Source organism: Odocoileus virginianus, chromosome 6 (assembly GCF_023699985.2).
Source record: "Odocoileus virginianus isolate 20LAN1187 ecotype Illinois chromosome 6, Ovbor_1.2, whole genome shotgun sequence".
NCBI classification, from domain to species: Eukaryota; Metazoa; Chordata; class Mammalia; order Artiodactyla; family Cervidae; genus Odocoileus; species Odocoileus virginianus.
Genome location: NC_069679.1, coordinates 21,578,978 through 21,586,637, shown reverse-complemented (window position 1 = coordinate 21,586,637; position 7,660 = coordinate 21,578,978). Strand labels below are relative to the sequence as shown.

At 37.7% G+C, this 7,660-nt stretch overlaps 1 long non-coding RNA gene across 1 annotated transcript; it reads right to left on the bottom strand.

The window, feature by feature from the left end:
- Positions 1-820: 820 nt before the first annotated feature.
- Positions 821-5,601, bottom strand: LOC110144257 (uncharacterized). Its single transcript, XR_011488074.1, has 2 exons — positions 5,506-5,601; positions 821-1,073 (listed from the first exon to the last, which is right to left on the bottom strand). It is a non-coding gene; the product is annotated as an uncharacterized lncRNA (long non-coding RNA).
- Between the last annotated feature and the right edge of the window lie 2,059 nt (positions 5,602-7,660).

Genomic DNA, 7,660 nt, shown 5'->3' with positions numbered 1-7,660 from the left:
GATAATTTCAAGACAAGGCTCTGTCATTGAATCTCCTGCCAACCACATGTTGCTGCTAAGTCTGTCCTGTGTAGAAATATTAAAACAACCACTCTGTTGAAACTCTCCCATCCTATTAAATCTAAACTCAAATTTTAACATATCCATTCCTTTTTTCTTTGATGTGTTAAGTTGGAAGAATTTCTCCTGGCACTTATTTTAGCATTTTGTTTAACTTCCCTAGTGAGCTATTTTCTGTACAGTGTTATTTGCTTTTATGTACCTACCTTACCCCTGCTTAGTCAAGACAAGATGAGGAGAAGGTTTATAGTATGCATTTCTGTATACTCCATATTATCCATAACAGGCATCCAAATATTTGAGCTATTTGTGTCTGCTTAACTGTTTATAATAGTTTGAATACAGCCAGATTCCCCCCCTCCTTTTAATTGGGTCCATTTATGTAGCATTTGCTCTGACATCAGAGGTCTATATTTTTATATGACAACAGATGTCGTACCTGTTGTTTGACCTATTTTCTATTGGTCAAGTTTTATTTTCCTTTAAAATTAATTTCTGCTTCCTTTAACATTTTGTGGAGAAATATATGTAGTACATCCACATTTATATGAATATACCTGAATAAACATGTCTCTATATACATTTAACTTACAGCTGCTAGGACTTCTTCAGATGATACATTTCTTTAACCTATGACAGTGACTTGTGTTTAACATTTTACATCCTGTCTGTATCTTGCTCAATACCAGATACATAGTGCTAAGTAACTGTCCAATGCCTGAATGTTTAGTAAATTGATTGTTTTTTTGAAGACTCAAAATACAGAGCATTGATTTGTATATTTGCATATTAATTACAGGAGATTTTTTTTGTCTTTCTGTGGTAACTAAAAATGTAACTGCTTTTCACTTCCAAGTCACATATAAGGCAGGAGAAAAAGATTTAAACGTTTTTGGGAGGGAGACAACATTTCTCCTCAAACTGAGGAATCTGTAGAATGCCATATACATTTATGAATTTGAAGTTATTCTTGAACTGGCAAACATCTGCATCTTCCACATCTGGGGCAGCATCTGTTTTGTGTTGATAGAAGAAAAAAAGACAAGAAAATTGGGGTAAACACCACAGCACAATATCAAATTGTACAAATCTAACAAATATATTTATTTGTTGTTGATCAAGTGGCCAAGAAGTGGTGTGAGGCCCATACTAACAGCTTGATAATTGCATTTCTTAACTCCCTTTAGAAAGTGCCATACTCTAGGCCTGGGAATAACAAGCTTTTGCATAACGGCACAGGGGCCTATAAATAAGAAACTCATTAAGCTACCTGTAGCAGGCCTCTGCCCCAGCCCTGCGCTGGCTTGGGGAGCTTAATGAGGTGATAATGAGGAGAAAATGGTTTAGCTCCTTTTGGCCTGGTTTGCGATGGGTAGGGAAATCCCAGTCTTCAGTGAAACAGCCACCATAGAGCCCAATTCATCATTCAAGGTCAGTCTATACCAGAAAAATAATTTGCTTCTAGGCCCTGAAGTTATTTGGCTTCCCTGTCTATGGAAACAAAGCAAGCTATTCATCCACATTTGAAGGGACTGTCCGAATAACACCAATAAAGGATGTTAAACTAGCTGGTCATTAGCATTTGAAGGGACTGGCCAAATAACACCAACAAAGGGTGTTAAACCAATCCACATTGGGGTGGGTGGAGCACTGTGCAATTCTAAGTGGATTAATGCCAGCATTATTTTCTCACTATGAGTCCAGCCTCCCAAGATTTCATATTTATTCATGGCTTGGACCAAACCTTCTTGGCCAATCTCTCCCCTTCTTTTTCCCTATAAAGAAACTAAAGCAGTACACTGGGATTGAGAATATCACATTTAGCATATTGGAAATGAGACAGAGATTGGATCACCAAACTGTTGGTCATCCAGGCCACAATGCCAAATTCAGTAGATACTCTATGGCAATCCTGAAGAGGGGTCCAAAAAAATAGATGACTGATCAGTTTATTTGATTTAAGCTTTTCTCAGTTATGTTAAATGCTGCTGTTGATAATCCTCAAAGAAAAAAGAAAGGTGGGATCATAATTTCAAGAAGAAAGTATCTCAGTGTTCCAAATTCTCTATATTGTGTCCCTTAGAGAAGGACATTCAATCTCTAATTGAAAGCAGCACAGAAAACTCAGGAAAAACATATAGCTGTTTAATGTCAAGGTGTCATCCTACTATAGGTGATACTACTACTCTACCTGGTGGAAATGGGAAGATAACACACACATGCTATGGAGCTCAGCAATTTTACTTACATTATTTGTTCTTAAAATATTTTTGTGGGTTATACAGTAAGAGCCGCATTTAGTAGATAAGAGCATGTCAGCTAAGAAATTAAATAGCTTATCTAGCCTAAAATAACTAGTAAGTGCTAGAGCCGAAATTCACACGCAGAGATCACTGTTTGCAGTAATAGCAGAAAATTGGGGCCCAGAGACCCTACAGACCTCAGCTGATAGGGCTAGTGATAATTCAGATATAACTTTCAAGTAGAGGGTTTCAAGGAAATTATGGCCTATTAGAGACATGAATTCACCTTAACCCTGTACCAAATCAACAACAAAGGATAAAAAATATTGCCGGCTAATGGGAGAGAAAAAAAAATAGCACATGAGAATGATGCACAGTACATAACAAAGCAAACCATTACAAAGTTGAACTCTTATTATCCACTAGGGATGAAGGAGAGCAAGGTCAGTGAGAAGCAAGTCAGCTCATGCTGCAAAATGGGGTTGGGTGTGGAGGAGTTCGGGAGTAGGTGGAGGCAACAGATCTGTGAAGCAAGATGCAAGACAAGGCCGAAACAAGGCGACTGATTTAATCACTGTTCAGCTACCTGGCATTCTCCCCCGACCCAGGTTAGAAAGCTTAGTGAATTAGCAACCTTCATCCCACAATTTGTGGTCTATTGGTCAGACTGATTCATAATGTCTACTTATAACCTTGAAACTCAGCAGGACCCCAAACTTCATTTTCCTCTTAAAACTAATTTCCCTTCTGAAATTTAACATTTTGGTGAAGTTTACTATCATTATTCTATTGGGATATTTTATTAATTTGTAGTAGATTTTGTGATATACTGATAGGCATCCTTGATTATGTATTCTCCCAGTTTGTGGTTTCTCTTTTCATGTTTGTATTTTAATAAGCAAATTTAAAATAAAAGTATATTAAGATTTATTTTTTAGTTAGCATCTGTGTGTATTTTTCTGAAGAGAAAACCTTTGTAATTCTGAAACTTTAAAGATATTCTTCTAAAGTTTATTCTAAAACTATAAAGTTTTGAATTGCACATTTAATCCTAATTTCAAATCTACTTGGAGCTTATTTTCTTATATTTTACTGTGTGAGCCTGTATGTTTCTATTTCTATATGGATTAACAACTGTCACAGCACCATTTAATAGAGTTGCTCATTTCCCCATGATCTGTAAAACCACCTTTGTGGTACCATCATGTTTCCACACATGCATATATCTGTTTATGGTTGTTCCTCTCTCACATTTATCTATTCCTGCGCTAGTACCATACTGCCCTAATTACACAGCTTTATGATGAATTTTGGTGTATGGCAGAGGAAGCGCTCATCATTTCTTCAGGAGGAGTCCCCCTTTCTTCAGTCTTACTCCTTTCCTATATATTTTAGTAACTTTTTAGTAATTTTGAGTTTTTATAAGCCATGAATATGGTACTATCCTTATTACTTTTTTAGACTTTTGTTTAATCAATGAACCAGAAGTAGATTTTTTTCTGGAATTCTCTTGCTTTCTCTATGATCTGGTGAATGTTGGTAATTTGATCACTGATTCATCTGCTTCTTTTATTTTTTTTTTCCCCTTGGAGGATAATTGCTTTACCATATTGTCCTGGCCTCTGCCATACATAAACATGAACCAGCCACAGATACATATATGTCCCCTCCACTGGCTTCTCACAGAACTCTGGGCTGAGCTCCCTGTGTCACACAGCAAATTCCCACTTTCTATCTATTTTGCATATGGTAATGTATGTTTCCATGTTATTATCTCAATTTGTCCCACCCTCTTCTTCCCCTACTGTGTCCATTAGTCTCTTCCTTATTGTCTGCATCTCCATTGCTGCCCTGCAAATAGGTTCATCAGTGCCATCTTTCTAGATTCCATACACATGCATTAATATACAATATGTGTCTCTTTCTGACTTACTCCACTTTGTGTAATAGGCTCTAGGTTCATCCACCTCATTAGGAGACTCAAATGCATTCTTTATAGTTGAGTAATATTCCATTGCACATATATATCACAATTTCTGTATCCCTTCATTTGTCAATGAACATCTAGGTTGCTTCCTTGCCCTAGCTATTGTAAAAAGTGCTGCAATGAACATTGGGGTACATATATCTCTTTCAATTATGATTTTCTCAGGGTTTATGCCCAGTAGTGGATTGTTGGGTCATATAATACTAGTTCTATTCCTAGTTTTTTAAGGTATTCCCATACTGTTCTCCATAGTGGTTGTATCTTATTTACATTCCCACCAACGGTATTCCTTATTATTGAGATTTTCTATCTGTATGTATTTTTCATAAAAGTCATCCATTTTAAGACTTCTAGTTACCATCCGTTTTTTGTAACTATTCTACTTCTTGCTATTGTGTACAAACTTACTGAGTTTTTATATAATCTTATATCTAGAAACCTTACTAATCCATCTAATCTTCCAAAAATTGTTTTGTTTTGCATATCCTCTGTAGTTGTCTATATTGAAAAACTTTTTAATCAGTTGTTTATTGATTATTCTGTTTCTTCTTTTCCAAACCTTGTAATTTTTTTCCTCCTCTTATTATGTGGGCCAGGAACTCTAGGACAATGTTGGTAAAAATCAATGTTAGTGCTTATCCATCCTCATAGTAAGTTATGATTATGTTTCATCATTAAGATATTATTTGCCTAATTTGCTAAAAGATTTTATTAAAACATTAATATTGAATTTCATAAGCTTCATTTTACTAACTAATAAAATCATTTTCTCAGAATCAATCCCCAGACAAGATGGCAAAGTATAAGGACCTGAGTTAATCCTTTCATGCAAAATCACAATTAACTGAACAACTATTGGCAGAAAACCTGCTGGAGGACAATACTTCCAAAGACAAAGAAGCCACAAGACAGCAGGAAGGACACATTCACAATACAATCAAATTCCAGACATACCAGGTGGGTGACTCACAAACTGATAAGTAATTATATCACAGAGGTTCTCCCACAGAAATGAGAGCTCTGAGCGCTGTGTCAGGATTCCCCTAGTCTGGGAGTTTGGCATTAAGGAGAGGGGGCACCCAGAGTATTTGACTTTGAAGGCCATTGGAGCTTGATCTCAGTAACTCCACAGGACTGGGGGAAACAAATGCCACTCTTGGATGGTGAATATAAGATCTTATGCAGTTACTTCATATGAACCTGGGAAAAACCTACCTTCTCGTCTTGGAGGTTGTCCTGGGAAGGTGAGGGTGGCCGTGGCTCACTGCAGGGACAAGTATACTGGTGGTAGAGGTTCTGGGAAGTACTCTCATTAGTGTGAGCTGTCCTAGAAACTGCCATTTTGACATCACCCAACAGCCCAAATGTTCTAGTGCTGGGACACCTCAGGCTAAACAACCAATAGGGTGGGAACACCTGCCCCCCACCAGCAAGCAGACAGACTGCTTCAAGTATTTCTGAGCCCACAGCCACCTCTAAACACAGTCCTGACCACCAGTGGGCAGGCACCAGTCCCTCCCATTGTTGAAACCTGCGTAAGCCTCTTAGAACAGCCTCATCCACCAGGGCGGAGGCACCAGAAGCAAGAACTATAATCTTGAGCCTGTTCAGGACCACAAACACAGAAAGTTAGAAAAAATGAGATGGCAGTGAGGTGTGTTCCAGACGAAGGAACAGCATGAAACCCCAGAAGAACAATTGAGTGAAGTGGATGGAGATAGGCAATCTACCTGAAAAATAATTTACACAAATGATACTAGGGATGAGCTAAGATCTCAGAAAAAGAATGAAGACAAAGACCAAGAAGATATAAGAAATATTTAACGAAGAGAAAATTTAAAGAACTGAGATGAACTCTACAATAACTGAAATGAAAAATAAACTAGAAGGAATCAATAGCAGAGTAACTGAGGCAGAAGAACAAATAAGTAGCCTGAAAACAGAATGGTGGACATCATTGCCACAGAACAGAATAAAGAAAAAAGACAACAGTAATCAAAGCATCATAGTACTGGCACAAAACAGAAATATAGATCAGTGGAACTGTATAGAAAGCCTAGAAATAAACCCATACACCTATGGTCAATTTATGATAAAGGAGGCAAGAATATATGATGGAGAAAAGACAATCTCTTCAATAAATGGTGCTGGGAAAACTGGACAGCAACATGTAAAAGAATGAAATTAGAACATTCTCTAATACCATACACAAAAATTAACTCAAAATGTATTAAAGTCCAAAATGTAAGACTGGCTATTATAAGATGGAGGAAAACATAGGCAGAACTCTCTGAAATAAATGTTGGCCATATCCTTTTGGTTCCACCTCCTAGAACAATGAAAGTAAAAACAAAAATAAACAGATGGGACCTAACTAAACTTAAAAGCTTTGCACAGCAAAGGAAATAAAATGAAAAGACATCCTACAGAATGGAAGAAAATGCAAACAAAGCAACTGACAAAGGATTAATCTCCAAACTATATAAACAGCTCAGGCAGCCCAATTAAAAAGTGGGTGGAAGATCTAAATAGACATTTCCCCAAATAAGGCATACTATGCTCCAACCAGTCCATCCTAAAGGAGATCAATCTTCGGTGTTCACTGGAAGGACTGACGCTGAAGCTGAAACTCCAATACTTTGGCCACCTCATGTGAAGAGTTGACTCATTGGAAAAGACCCTGATGCTGGGAGGCATTGGGGGGCAGGAGGAGAAAGGGATGACAGAGGATGAGATGGCTGGATGGAATCAACGACTCAATGGACATGAGTTTGAGTAAACTCTGGGAGTTGGTGATGGACAGAGAGGCCTGGCGTGCTGCGATTCATGGGATCACAAACAGTTGGACACAACTAAGTGACTGAACTGAACTGAACTGATGCTTGCTAAGTCGCTTCAGTTGTGTTTGACTGTTTGTGACCCCATGGACTGTAGCCTGCCAGGCTCCTCTATCTATAGGATTCAGATGGCCAAAAAGCACATAAAAATATGCTCAACATTGCTAATTATTAGAGAAGTGCAAATGAAAACTAGAGTGAGGTATCACCTCACTGGTCAGAATGGCCATCAAAACAGCTGCAAACTGTAAATGCTAGAGAGAATGTGGATCAAATGGAACCCTCCTACACTGTTGGTGGGAATGTAAATTGGCACATCCACTATGGAGATTCCTTAAAAAATTGAAAATATGATCTAGCAGTCCTACTCCTTGCAATATATCTGGAGACAAACATTATTTGAAAAGATGCATGCACCCCAATTTTCACTGAAGCATATTTACAATATGTACAACTAAATCACTTTTCTGTACGCCTGGCTGCCTCAGTTATCCTGAGCCACCTAAATATCTATGGATGAATGAATGGATAAA